The following is a 13408-nucleotide window of genomic DNA, read 5'->3' on the forward strand; positions in this document are numbered from 1 at the left end:
CGGGCGGCTCGCCAGCCGCCTCCACACGGCGAGGGAAAACAAACCCGACTGTCAGGCGGCCTCGAGCCGACAGCACCCGGGCCCGGGGCTGGGTTTCCTCTTCAGAGGGTTGTTGTGACCACCCCGTTCCGTCCCGGCGCGGTTGGCCGCAGCCCGAGCTGAGGAGGAGCAGGGCGGCTTCCCCTCTGTTTGCGGCTGTAGGTGTCTGTCGGGGGGCTCCGGGCGCGCCGCGCGCTCCCTCAGGGAGACCAAAGGTCGCGGGCGCGCGGGCGGGAAAGCGGCGGAAAGCCTCGGGCTCACCTGCGGGAGCGCCCCCCGCCTGGCTCCTCCCCGGCCCGGCCGCGGCGCCCCCTCCCCCGCTGGAGGGGGCGGGCAGTGCGCGCTCGGCTCCGGCGGCGAGCTCGGCTGGTAGGGTGGCGGAGAGTGGCGCGGAGTTGGCGGGGATCCCCTGCGAGAGAGAAACGGCTCGGGACGGGTGAGGAGAGCGGCAACGGGCGGTCTGGGAGCTGAGGGGGGCACCGCGTTACCCTTTTTTCCCTGCCGCGTTGGCTGGGGCCGGGCGGGCACAGGACTGTGGCGCGACCGGACGGAGCGCGCGGGCTCGGGGGACGTCGCCGTGCGCTGGAGCTCGCGGCTGTGGCGGTGGCTCCCGGCGCCGAGGCGCCCTGGGTCGCTGCTTTCCTCGGCTCCGTTAAACACGCGCCTTTCCAAAGGCCGAGGGCGCCGGGCCCTCCCGGGCGTGAGGAAAGACCACGGCGGCTCTCCCCGCACGACCGGCGGGTGACGCGCGGGGAACTGGCGGAGCGCCGACCGTGCCGGGGCAGCCTTTCCCCCGGGCGCTTCTCGGGGCTGCGCTGGCGAGCGGAGCGGGGCCGCCCCGGGGCGGGCAACTCAGCGGCCGAGGGGAGAGGGAGCTGCCGGGAGAACAGACTGCGGTAAGATCGGATTCCGTCTTCGGAGTCCTTCTTCGTAGTCTCTGGGGCTGTCAGGAGCGGGGGTCTTTCCCCCGAGCGGGGCCGGCCGTGGGTGCCCCGGAGCTGCGGCTGCGGTGCCGCAGCTGGAGGTGCTGCTGCCGGCCTTGGGTTCCAGGTGGGCGGGCGGGGCCTGGAGCCCCCGCGGGGCGCCGAGACCGCCTGCTCGCACGCATTCCTCCGGGGATTCCTGGCATTCCTGGGCAGAGGGCACTCTTGACTTCTTCATCTCCCTTTTATTCCGGGAATTAGCGTATTTTTTGCGAAAGGGTGTGTCCGCATTGTGTGTGTTCTTTTTCATGGGAAAAGTTTGGAATGGCAGTTCTGCCATTTGTTCTTCTTCCAATTAACTTTGCACTGATATAATTTATATCCTTCCAATTTGATGACAACTTTATGGGGAGATCAGTGCTGCGATAAAACTTCTGTGGTGAGTTTGCATTAGATTTGCAGTTAACCGTTGTTGCAGCTTTTATCTTTCCCTTTTTTTTTAGCATGCATGCATTTTTAAAAAACTATTGCAGTGCAAGGCAAATGATTATCAAAACAGAAATAGTGGAGAACTCTTGTTCTATTTTTCTGAACATCTGCACTGTGTTTATCTTGTGTGGACTCCTAGAAGTGAGTTCTGTAGGTGAATTAGAAATCCCCATAGTGTATCCTGACTTGTATACTTGACCATGGGAACACCCATGGGAACTTGATAGATTCAGTGTCTGACGCCTCTGCTGAGAACTGTCATATGTCTCGTAGTTATGAATCTCTTTATAGAGGTGGTTTTAACACAACTTTAAGACTTCTATAAAAATATAATTAAAATGGCAAACCCAATCTACTGTTTACTTTTTAAGGGTGGTTTGTAATAACTTGTTTGACTAGCAATTATAATTTCTACAAGTGTCATAGTCATTGAATTGTCTTGGGGTTTTTTCTCATGTTAGACCCAGGAGAAATTTGCTTATGCTCACAGTGTGTTCTAAGCCAGATGTGGTTACTGATGATTAATGTAAAAGTTAGCAGGTTGCTATGATTTTTTTTTTTTAAATAATTGGGAGTGTTAGTTTGAACTTCAGTCTTTGGAAAAAGATAATAAATTGAAATGAAAACTTTCATACATTATTGAAGCCTATGATTAACTGTGTAGTAAGCATTATGTTTTAGAAGTTTGTTATGTTGTGGAAGGCAATTATACTGAGACAGCTGCACTTTTAAAATGGAAAACTGTAAAATAGGAAAGCAATGCTTCTAATTTTTGTTAAAATTCTCTTAGAGTATTAAGATAATCTTTCACATAAGAGAAGATGATGGTTTTTAGCAGACAGTTTGTTGTTTAATATTAATGTTTTTTTTTTAAATTAATCTGAGATAAACAAAAATGCAGTGCTTCAAATGAAGTATCTTATAAAGGGACTGATATTTTTACATGTGTGTGTTTACAAGTTAGAGGTGTTTCTGAAATATGTCAATCATAGGAAAAGTATTCGTAGTTGGTTTACATACACCTTGAACTGCCACTTACATTAACTAAGTGTCACCTAAATGCAAATACACACTACAAAGGTAACTAATGTTGTGACAGTACTAAAAAGGCCTTATATTGCTAACCCCTTGATTTCTGAATTTGTGGTGATATTTGGAAGAGCCTGTGTACTCCAAGAGTGTATCATACAACTGTTCGGTGTTTTTTTGTTTTATTATCTGACTTAGTTGCATTTTGCTTTTAAATCTAATGAATCTAGACTGCTTAGGCTGCCTGAATTGCCTCCAAGCAAACCATCTTATTTTAATTTCTGTTAATTGCATTATTAGATCTCACTGTCATTACTAAAATGTCTGAGCATGCACTTAGGTTCCCCTGGCAGGGTTTATATGAGAAATGTGGAATTTAATTCACTGTAGAAATAGTCTGGGACATGTCATGTACAAGGAATTTTACCTCAATAAAAGGATGACAAAGTTGAAGAAAAGAATTGGTGACAGTTCCTTCTTCTGGTCTACATTGTGTAATAGGAAGTTGATCTTTCTGGGAGTATTGGTGAAACTGGTTTGTCTGGGTTCTGCAGTGTCATCTGAAATGTGCAGGTGAAATGACATGACCCCAAACGTGAGTTTTTAAATCTTTTGTCATGGAGCAATGCAAGATGTGCTATGAGTTTATTCAGCCTGGATCATAGTGGGCAGGTTGTTATTTAAAAATAGCTACTGAAGTATTTTGAGGCCAAATAATTCTGCAGATGTAAAAATTTAAACAAAAGTAGACCATCACAGATTCATTCTATAGTCTGCTGTTTTACTATTTCTGCTTTTTGAAGTCATAATGATGATGATGATGTCATTATTATTATAGCCTTTTTACTATGGAGGTAACCTGAAATCTGTATATTAATATCGAGCACATAAACACAGAACAATGTTCAGCCTACGGCAGTATCTACATATGTTGATGGAAAGGAACTGGCAAGAATCTGGTCGACATCACTGGTACTAATAGATTTCTGAGAAGTGGCAATGAAAGCTAAAATAATGGGGCATTTCTTTCACTTCTGCACCCTCTCTATGCAACTCTGAATGGCAGCAGAAATGTTGTAGCTACCTACTGGCCATGTGTTCAGATAAAACAGGCTTAAGAAATTTGTGTTTCTTTTATCTGTCCCACTTCTCCATCTTTTTTTAGGGGTAGGAGGAGGTTATCTTCTACCTGATCAGTTCAGTGATACCATTCAGAGGCAGGCTCTGCAAAGGATTAGATCCTTACAGTGTTGAGATTAACAAATGTTTTGAATGGCCAGGATGAGAAGAAGGTGTTAGAATTTCTCTGGTTTTGTTGTTAGGTCTCAACAAACTGTGTACAGAGGAAGGTGGTACAGACTTGATGCATCCTGAACTTAGGTTTGGTAATTCTGTTTTTAATGCATCTTGACTGCTCCGTTGGAAGGATGTGCAAAAACACAACAAATAGGTTGGTTTTGCTATTTCTGTTCTTAATTGGCAGAAGAATGGAGAATCCACTCACCGAGAATGCTACATTACCAGGTTATTGTATGAGGGAAAGTGTTTCACGTGCTTTTGGAGTGTTTATGCCAGGCATGTTTATCTGGAAACATGAACGCATTTCAGAAACTGCTTTGACCTTGACTCTGAATGGTGTTAAATCAAAATGGTAGTATTTTTCAGTATAGCCAGGTATGAAAATTTAATCTTAAACCCCCAAAAATTAACATATTAAGAATGCATGTGCTAAAGATTTAGTGGAGTGGTAGTCATGGAGTTGCTGTTGTTTGGGATTAGAGCTCACTGTATTTGTTCTGATCTTGTACCATCTCTGCCAACAGACCTGGCAGCCTCACTGGAGGATTTTATTCAAAGGTAGGTTTATAACCTTTCATTTTATGTGAAATAAAGTGGATGACAAAATCCATAACCAGACATTTTAAGTATATAGTTTCATTTTTCCAAGAATGCCTCTAAATTTTTAGCGAAATGAAATGTTTTCATTTCTGTTGGTCCATCTTTTGTATTTATGAGTTTCATTAATCAGGCTGACAGTATGAGATTTAAAATTAAGATTCTATAATAGCTTTTCACATTCTTCTTGATTTTGGTAAAAATAGAGAGCGATGAGGAATAAATGTAATTGGAGAAATGTCTCAGAAAGCACTTAGACTGCAAAAAACCACCAGGGAGATTGGTAAGACTGGAAGATGCTTCAGTGATTACCACAGTGTCCTCTTTCTATGAGGGTCCCCAGGCAAGCCAGGAGTCATTACCACTCAGTAATGACTCTCAGTAGTCTGAGCATGACCATATTTTGACTCGAGGCATTTGCAGCAGTTCGTAATACTTTAGTTGCATGTGTATTGCACACACCTTTTAAAAGTAGCTAAAATGTGGATGTGGACACTAAATACAGTGTGAAAAGGAGATGCATTGTCCAGGCTGCCCCTGCTTATATATTCATACCAACATGTGTTTGTGTTTGTGTGTATACATAAACTCTCATACACACTTGCAGAAGCCTGAGAAGTAATTACCAGCCATTAGGAATGTTTTAACCCTATTTTAAAATCTATTGAAAGATACCTCTAAGACCTGTTGGAGTTTATTAGAATGGAAGATGTATTTAATGTACATAAAGATACACAAAAGGGGGTAGTTATTTGCATTCTATTTCAACATAAGCATAATGCAGAAGTAGGGTAAAATTTAAACTTTTATATAGAGATGGGAGAGTGTTTTCAGTGATGTAAATAAAGCTCAGAATATTTTGTAAGCCTTGTTGAAATTAGTTGGGGTATGCCTTCACACGTTTATTTGCACACTATTAGCTGTTATTTGCAGGGAGCAATGTTCAGCAGTAGCAGCCTTTATTTATAAGAACAATTGGCATCTAATGTTGCATTATAATTCCACGAACACTTCGAGCTTCATAAGGAAGCAGCCCTGCCTCTCTCATTTTCCTCAGTAATTATGCTATCCCAGTGTGAAGGTGAGAAGTGTGGCAGCGTATGGGAGCTGGTTAAACCTGTGCTTGCAGAGCCCAGACCAGGTCACTTTGGCTGCATAGGCCTTATAAGCCCTGTTAAGTGATTCAGTCCAGCGCACTGTGAAGCTTCTTTCCTCTGTGGGGTTTTCTAACCTCTCTCTTCTGTAGTCAGCTTATGTCTCTCAGACAGAATGTGATGATATCATCTTGTTCTCTGGTGGGGCCTGGGCTCAGGGCCTGCAGTTCTGACTGCATATTTAAATTTGAAAACGCATGGCTGAGTTAGTTGAAAGAAACTAGATGGGTATGAAGCCAAGTATTTAAAGAATACAATGTAATTAAGACAAAGTGTAACAGTTGAAAAATGGGAGGCATAACTGGCTTGAATACACATGAAGCTGTGGCCTTACACTGGCTGTATAAATATGACTCCTACAGCCTATTTTACATGTAGCTTTTGTACTTAAATACTTGCATCTCCATAGAGGTTAACTCTGCTATATGTCTATATAGGTGAGACATTGGTCTTTGCAAGCAGCTGTACTCATAGCTCATCATTAATTTTGTTCAGGAATAAGTTGGGCACATATAATCAAGGTTATGCAAGTTGCATCTGTTGGGTTGCTGTAAATGTAACTCTTGTAGACAAGATTATAGGTTTTTTGTGGGAATAATGAGAAGAAGGCCCAGTGAAATGTCACACTTAAAGTGAAGGAAAAATGTTTGGAGTATAGGAACCTTTTATTATTTAATTATGCTAGATAATTTTATAAATAAATGTGTTCCTGAAGCACTTGTAAAGCTTTTTAACAAAGGTTGCCCTAGCCATGTCCCTTCCTTTGAGAAGGGCTTTCTAACAGACTTTTAACAAACCTGGCATTTTTTGCTCAAGCCTCTAAAAATATGAACAGGATGCTCTCTTCTATTTAAACAATAATGATATCATTGGGATGTACTAAGATAATTTCCTTTGGAACAAAATACAGTTTCTAACACTGACAATTGGAGGAAAATGTAGTGAAACAACACATAATCTCTTGTGGAGTGAGTGTAATCATGTCAGATGTTTGGATGCAAACCAACTATTGTATTTGAAATCACAAACCTCTTTTAGAATCTGTAAGTATCCTTGTGTCCTCAGCCATCATTTCTCTCAACACGTAACACATATGAACATTAAGAATTTGATAAAGTAGAAGAGAGTATATATAATAACATTTCCTCTTGATGACTTTATTTTTTTTTCCCTTGTTTTTAACCTTCTTTGCAAGTTTGTAAGAAAAATGAGGGAAAATTGAGTGTGGTTGTATCATGTGTATATAGTCAACTCTAAGTAAGTATTTATAAGGTTCTGTTGTTTGCTTGCATTTTGTATTTAAAGTTTATAAATATTAATTGTAATGCAGTAATGTCAGGATACTCACAAGATAACCCCAGTAATTGGATCCTGTTAGTGGCAAGACCCAACTTGTACAGGAGCTTGTATCTGAACCTGTATGATGAGATGAAACAGTAGCATGGCACAAATACACTTGGGCAGGTGTTTGTGTCCATATAGAGCTTGTACCACAGTAACCATGAATAGACAAGTGCAGCTCTCCATCTCCCTGCAGTGATTTAACTATCACAGTCTGCAGGACCTGCAACTACTCACTACAGATCACATTCATTAGTTTCTTGGAACTGTGTTTCAGATACAGGTAGATTTCTGCTTTAGTATACTTTTATTATGTTTGGTTTTGTTTCTGATTCCCTTTTATTTATGATTTGGGAAAATCTAAAACATTCCTTCAGTAAAGAAAAAGAGAGCTTTTAAATAATGATACAAAGTATATAATGCAGTGGTAATAGTTTAGAACATTACATGAGAAATTTGGGGGTTTCTTAGCATTTTTATCATAAACAAAATTAAGCCTTTACTTTGCACTCAGTAAGCGAAGTTATTAGGTCATGTGTTACTTCCTCTGGGGATAAATCCTGTAAAATTATGACCACATGAATTCATACATAGCAGATAAAGAAAATTGGATATATATATATATTATATCCTTGTTTTTAATAAAACTCTGAAAATTTATGAGACCTGAGGATCTGCCAAAACATGTTGTTGTTGTCTTACAGCCATTGAAGCAGATTTTCATTTGGAAAAAAAATAAAAAACAGCCAACAAATAAGCCAACAAAACCTGCTAGTTGTCACACAGCTCAAGCATTTGGCTGATCTGTCACATACTTTCGTAGGACTAACAAGATGTTTTACATTTCAGACATGGAGACTTCCTCACACACAACATTTTTCACCCAGAGGGAGTATGAACCAAGTTGTAAGCAAGTGAACAGTATCTTTTACTCTAATTGCTTTTAGTTGTTTCTTCTACTGACAGTCTTTATTAAATACAGCCTCTTCCTGTCCTTGGAAAGGTGACTACTAATATTCTGTTTTATTGGCTGGCTATCTGAGTAGGGTTATGTAATACTTGGGGGGAACTGAAACTGAAATTCTCCTTTCTAAGGCAGCAGAACCAAAGATCATCCACTTTGCTCCGCTGCATTTTGGGAGAAATTGATAAAATAGTATCTGTAATGCATACTAACCAAAGCATGGCTGTTGGCTTTCACTAACAGCTATGGAAGAAAAGAATTACTTGGAATTTGCATCCTGCAGGAAGTTCTGACTTGTCATCTATAGGCTGCCATCTGAAATCAGAATAGAGAGTGGTATTTTTCACAGAATAAAAATGAAAGCAATTAATTCAGAAATGTTGATATACTTCCTATAAAAAGGTATTTCTCTGGGTCAGTGTTCCTGGCTGGACTTCATTTTTCATTATGCACCCAAAGCTATATGACTACCGTATTTAATCACAGCTTGGTCAAGGAAAAAAAAAAAACAACTCATGTTGCATTTATGAAAGGCACAGACCTACATGGCTTCTGGTGTGGAGGCTGGAATTACTGCTTTTGGAAGGAGGCTTGCATGGCCCACTTGCATTGTGGGTGTGTGGTCCTCCAGCATTTACTTTTCTCTGTGGGCACTGTGCCCAGCTGGACTGGCAGTAGGTGTGAATCTCACTGCAGGGAGCAGTGCAGTGTTGGATGTACCGCTCTGGAACCACAGGGGATGCAGCAGGTCACACCTGGTCCTTTCCTCTTTGCACTGCACCAGTTGCTTATACAGGTACATGGGGGGACTGGAGCTAAGGTGGTGCATGGCATCTAGTACTAAGTGCATTTAGATGGAGTGTTTTTTGAAGAATGTAATTTGCTAGCTTTTTATGAAATATGTAAGGCTAATTCTGCCTATAGCGATAGGTCAGCCCCGTCTTGGATGCTGAAGAGATGCCTTGATTTGGTCTTGTGTCTGTGTGAAACCAAGCATAAATCCTTGCAGTCTAACACTGGTATATGGAATTTTGAAAAATACGTGCCATGTGGCTTAGGTTCACTGGAACTCCTGATTGTTTTCAAATGTAGAACTTGTCACAGTATCTTTCCTTCCAACAAGTCGGAAGAAGAGGTGGGACATTCAGCTTTTGGGCTGGTTTAAACAGGAATGAATATTTGAAAACTCAGTGGTTTGTTTTCCAGTTCTTCATTTATCGAAATTTTAGGTAGGTCTTCGATGCTAACATCAGAAAAGCTGACCAATAATAAAATAAATCTCTGAGTAGTTTTTTTTTTCCTCACTGATGCCTGCAGATATGGTATGACATGATATATTGTAAAAAGTCCTTTGTTATAGGCCTTTTGAAAGTTTTGAATTTTGACTACTAGACTGAGAGTGGCAGTTTACAGACAGTGCTGGGGAAAAACAAATGGTGACAGTTTCGTTGTATACTGTAACTATCATCATTTTCTTTCTAATAATTGGGGGGAGTAACTGCCAGATGTACTATAAATACAATTTTATATAGACAAAAAAACCTCAAGTAGGAAAAAATCTTAAATGGGAATAAGAAATCTGTTGGAAAGATAGCAGACTTGTTTCAGATGTCTTTCTGTTGCTGGATATTGTCAGTTTGCTCTTAAATGAGTTTTACTGTCTTTTTTTTTACAGTCCCATATATAGAACTTTAAAATTGCACTTTTCTCCCTTCTGCTCTCTGTAAGCAGTAGATGAAATAAACTTATCCTACCCCGGAGCTATCTTCCACATGGACTAAAAGGTGCAGCAGCCCAGGCCCATTTTTCTTTTGCAGAAGCAAATTGTGGGTAGGGTTGACAATGATGAAGTTTCCCCTCATACTTGCAATGTATGTTTGTGACAATGTTTTCCATCAAGTGTAAAAACATTACTGTTTTGCTCTTACCATTAATTATCCTGTCTGCTTCCTTTTCTTTACCCTCACAGAATGTAAGTTTTCCTTCCTCTTCTCTCCTAAAGTTATTTCCTGTCCTTTTTCCATAGCACTGTCATTTATTATTGACCTAACACCCACTTTGTGTGATATTGCTGATACTTTCTGAATAGTCAGCTGCACAGAGAATCCATTATTTAGCTTGGAGAGCAAGCTCAGTGTTATGTAAGGCTGGAGAACAAATTTTATAGTTCCTTCCTGGAATTTTGCTGTGCATGTGAAATATCTGGAGTAAACATCCATAAACTGTTACATCCCGCTTTTTCAAAAAAGACACTGATTAAATAATATGGGCCATGAGGACTTTTTTTTTCTTATGGTAATAAAATTTGGAAATAAATTACATGGAACCAAATGTCATTTGGTAATTTAGCCTCAAATAGTTTAAAATTTTCAGAATTCCAAAATATTCAGAAGATAATGAGGTATGCCCTTATCTTCCTTTAATGAAAAATCTTCAAGTGATCCAGTCTGAGGAGACTCAGGATTGGGATATTGGATGTGGGGGAGTTTCTGGTTTTTTGACATTAAGGGAGCTAGGGAGGAGTCCTAGTGCCATAAGAACAATCAGATCTCTTTCATTCTTCCATATTCCCTCACTAGATGTATGCAAAAGGAGCATATGTGTAATGTGAAGCAGTACCTTTGAAGGATGTGTGGCTCTTTCAGGAGGCCAGGGAACATATCCATTGGTGGGATAGTGTGTCCCACCACGCTGGTCACCATCTCTGCCTGGACTGTGTGTCCGGCAGCCCTGTCTGTCTGTCTGTCTGTCCAAGGCAGGTGGTTGGCTCAAAGGCTGGAGCACAAAGCCAGAGGTGCTTTGTAATGAGGGTGTGTGGGCAGGATACAGGAGAGCAAGATTCTCATGCAGAGTTTGGCATTTAACAGGATTGGGAAAGCAATTTTTCTGAGTAAATCTGTCATGTAGATTTGGCTAAAGAAGAACTGAAATGGGTAGTGGAGACAATTCCATGCCTTTGTAATGCTGTAATGTTAAGAAGGGAAGAGACATGTCTGGCACAGGGGTATATTTCTCAAAGGCACTCTTTTCTGCTAATGTTGTCAGGGACAGCAGCCAGGGTTCCACATGACAGAGGTTTTCTTTTTTGTAAGGCAGGTCTCACATAGCTCCTGTTAGCTAGCTAGAAAATAGCTGTGAAAGGAAATGTTTTTAAGGAATTTAAACAAAAAGTTTTTGACCTGTTAAACCTTCAGTGTTCGTCTCCTGTGGCTCTTTGTAGAGTATCATATCACCACCGAACAACAAACTGTTACAGAAGAACATGCAGAGTATTGGGTTTTCAGATATGAAAGCGTCTGCTGACAAGTTCTCTTAGAAACTATGACATTTTTGTTTATAGTTTTTGGCAAAAAGAAGTTGTTCCAAAAAATGAAACCATTTCTGAGCAATGATAAAATAATGGGACTTCCATACCCACTGAAGTCAGTAGTTGAAATGAGTGTTTAAACACCTTTTTGAAGTCTAATTTTAGAAAGAAGTCTCAAAAGTGAAAGGCTTGAGCAGCTTTGAGTGCCAGTTTTGTTTGTTTGTTCACAGAAGTTTTTAAAGGTTGCTATCCCTGACAATGAATTTAAAACACAAATTCAGTTTGAAAGTTTCTGCTCACCTCAGGCGGTCCAAGGCCATGTTGCTGACAAAATAGGTGATCCCATCATTCCATGGTGCTTTACTGCTGACCTGATTGCAAGATGCTGATGGTTGTGTCATTGACTGTATTATCTGTCTTAGCAAGTAGAATATTTTCAAAAGAAAATAATTTCTTGAAGTAGTCTTTTCTTATGTTCTGATTAATTTGTATATGATGTTGTAATGATACTTGTTTCACAGATATGAGATAGGAACTGATTTTATAATAGAATGATAGTCTTTCACCTAATTAAAACTTTAACAGTCATTGCTTCTGTTTTCTGAAAATTGTATTTTTAAACTCTGGGACAGCAATTAAAATTACTAGCAAGACCATATTGTTTAAAATTTAAAGTAGTAGCTTGGTAGAAGACCTGGAATTTGGATTTATATCCCTCTCTATTAAAAAAAAAAGCTTCTTTATTTTTTTAAGTAACTACAAGTATGTAACAAGGAGCTACACAAACAGGGAAATTGCCTTCCCAGCTGCCATTTAAATATCTAACCTCTTTTCATAAGCTGAAGAGTAAACAGACTGTTTTGTCATAGCATTTGAGGGCTTCAGCAGACTTACAGAAGATTAAAACTGGGCAGTTGTAGCTGTCAGGGCCCCCAGCTGTCAGCTCCTGCACTGTATCAGATGTCAGGATTTCAGTCGGTCACAGCATGGAGCACAAGGCTTATTTCATTTACCTGAGTATGCCAATCTGCAGTTTTTCATGGCTGAGGTTTGTACTGAGCCATCAGAGTTTTCAGATGTTTTCATTTTTGACATCTGTCAGAGGAATGGGGCAAACAGATGGGAGAGGAACAGCTTCAGTCCTCTTATCCTCCTCTGTTGCTGTAACCCTGCCAGCGCCTGAGATTTGACTGTATGATGTGTGTGCAGGAGAATGACTGTAACTGTAATTAATCAATTAACATAGTTTCAGGATTTCCTCAGAAAGGCTGTGTGTGATGAAAGCCAGTAATGCTTTTTCTTTAATTTAAAAATGCTTACAAAATTGCAAACCCACTTTCTTTGTGTATTGTAAAACAGCTATTTGATATAATGTAGTTCATGTGAGTATTACCCAATGCAGCTTGACATCCTACAAAATAGAAATTCTAAGTAAAACCTTCAAATATTTGAATAGTAGAGTCATCTGTCTTTTTTTCTTGTTGATGTCATGGAAATTTATATGTGTAATCTTTTTTTTTCACAGTTCCAGAAAGAGAAAATGTGTTATTTAAAAAACAGTTGGTTTAGCTCTTTTATTTCTACAAAGTTTTATCCTTTTGTACAATAAAATTAAGAGTTTTATTAGTACAATGCATGTGAAGGAGACAAATACACACTTCTTTATGGTTTTAAAGACAAATTAAACATATTAATTTAAGGTAGATTATTCACCTAAATATTGCTTCCCCATATAGAGGAGGGTTGGTGTTTTGTGGTTATTTTTGAGGGGGTGGGGGTTGTTTGGTTGTTTTTTTCTGGTTATTTAATATTTTTAGCAAGTTTGCAACAAGTTTGAAAGCACTGCTTTTGCCGTCACCCCTAATAGACATGTTGTAATGTATTGCTTATCGGTTCCTTATACTGATTGATGTAATTTATGGGTTTTTTTGGCTTTTAGGTTTATTTTTATTGACTCCTTTTTATATTTTTTAGTTGATACCATTATTGATAAATTCAAACAACTTTACTCTCTTTATAGGTCTGCTAATACAGCTTGAAGGTGTAGTGTAAAGTTTCATATGCTAAGCAGTTTGTCTTAGTGACATCCATAATCTGTCTGGAATTGCCAGGTGTAGAGAGCCTTTTGTAACGATGTTCACATATTCATCCACTACAGATGAGTGCTACTAACTATGTGTAAGTCATGGGTTTCTCTCACTTGCACGGTCACGTGCAATGTGCCATGTGTGACTTTAACTTACAAGCCTGCTGTTGAGGGGGAGCT

General features: G+C 40.1%; 1 protein-coding gene across 5 annotated transcripts in view; it reads left to right on the forward strand.

The window, feature by feature from the left end:
* Window positions 1-159: 159 nt before the first annotated feature.
* Window positions 160-13408, forward strand: part of CGNL1 (cingulin like 1) — a 55535-nt gene continuing 42286 nt past the window's right edge. The window contains exon 1 of one of the 5 annotated variants that reach the window (XM_069025989.1): window positions 160-475. The gene's annotated coding sequence lies outside the window, so the exon portion shown is untranslated. Of the gene's footprint in view, window positions 476-849; window positions 936-1313; window positions 1402-13408 lie in introns of those variants that run through there. The other 4 variants (XM_069025986.1, XM_069025985.1, XM_069025987.1 and 1 more) reach the window with 4 other exon arrangements.

This window comes from Aphelocoma coerulescens, chromosome 10 (assembly GCF_041296385.1).
Source record: "Aphelocoma coerulescens isolate FSJ_1873_10779 chromosome 10, UR_Acoe_1.0, whole genome shotgun sequence".
Lineage (NCBI taxonomy): Eukaryota > Metazoa > Chordata > Aves > Passeriformes > Corvidae > Aphelocoma > Aphelocoma coerulescens.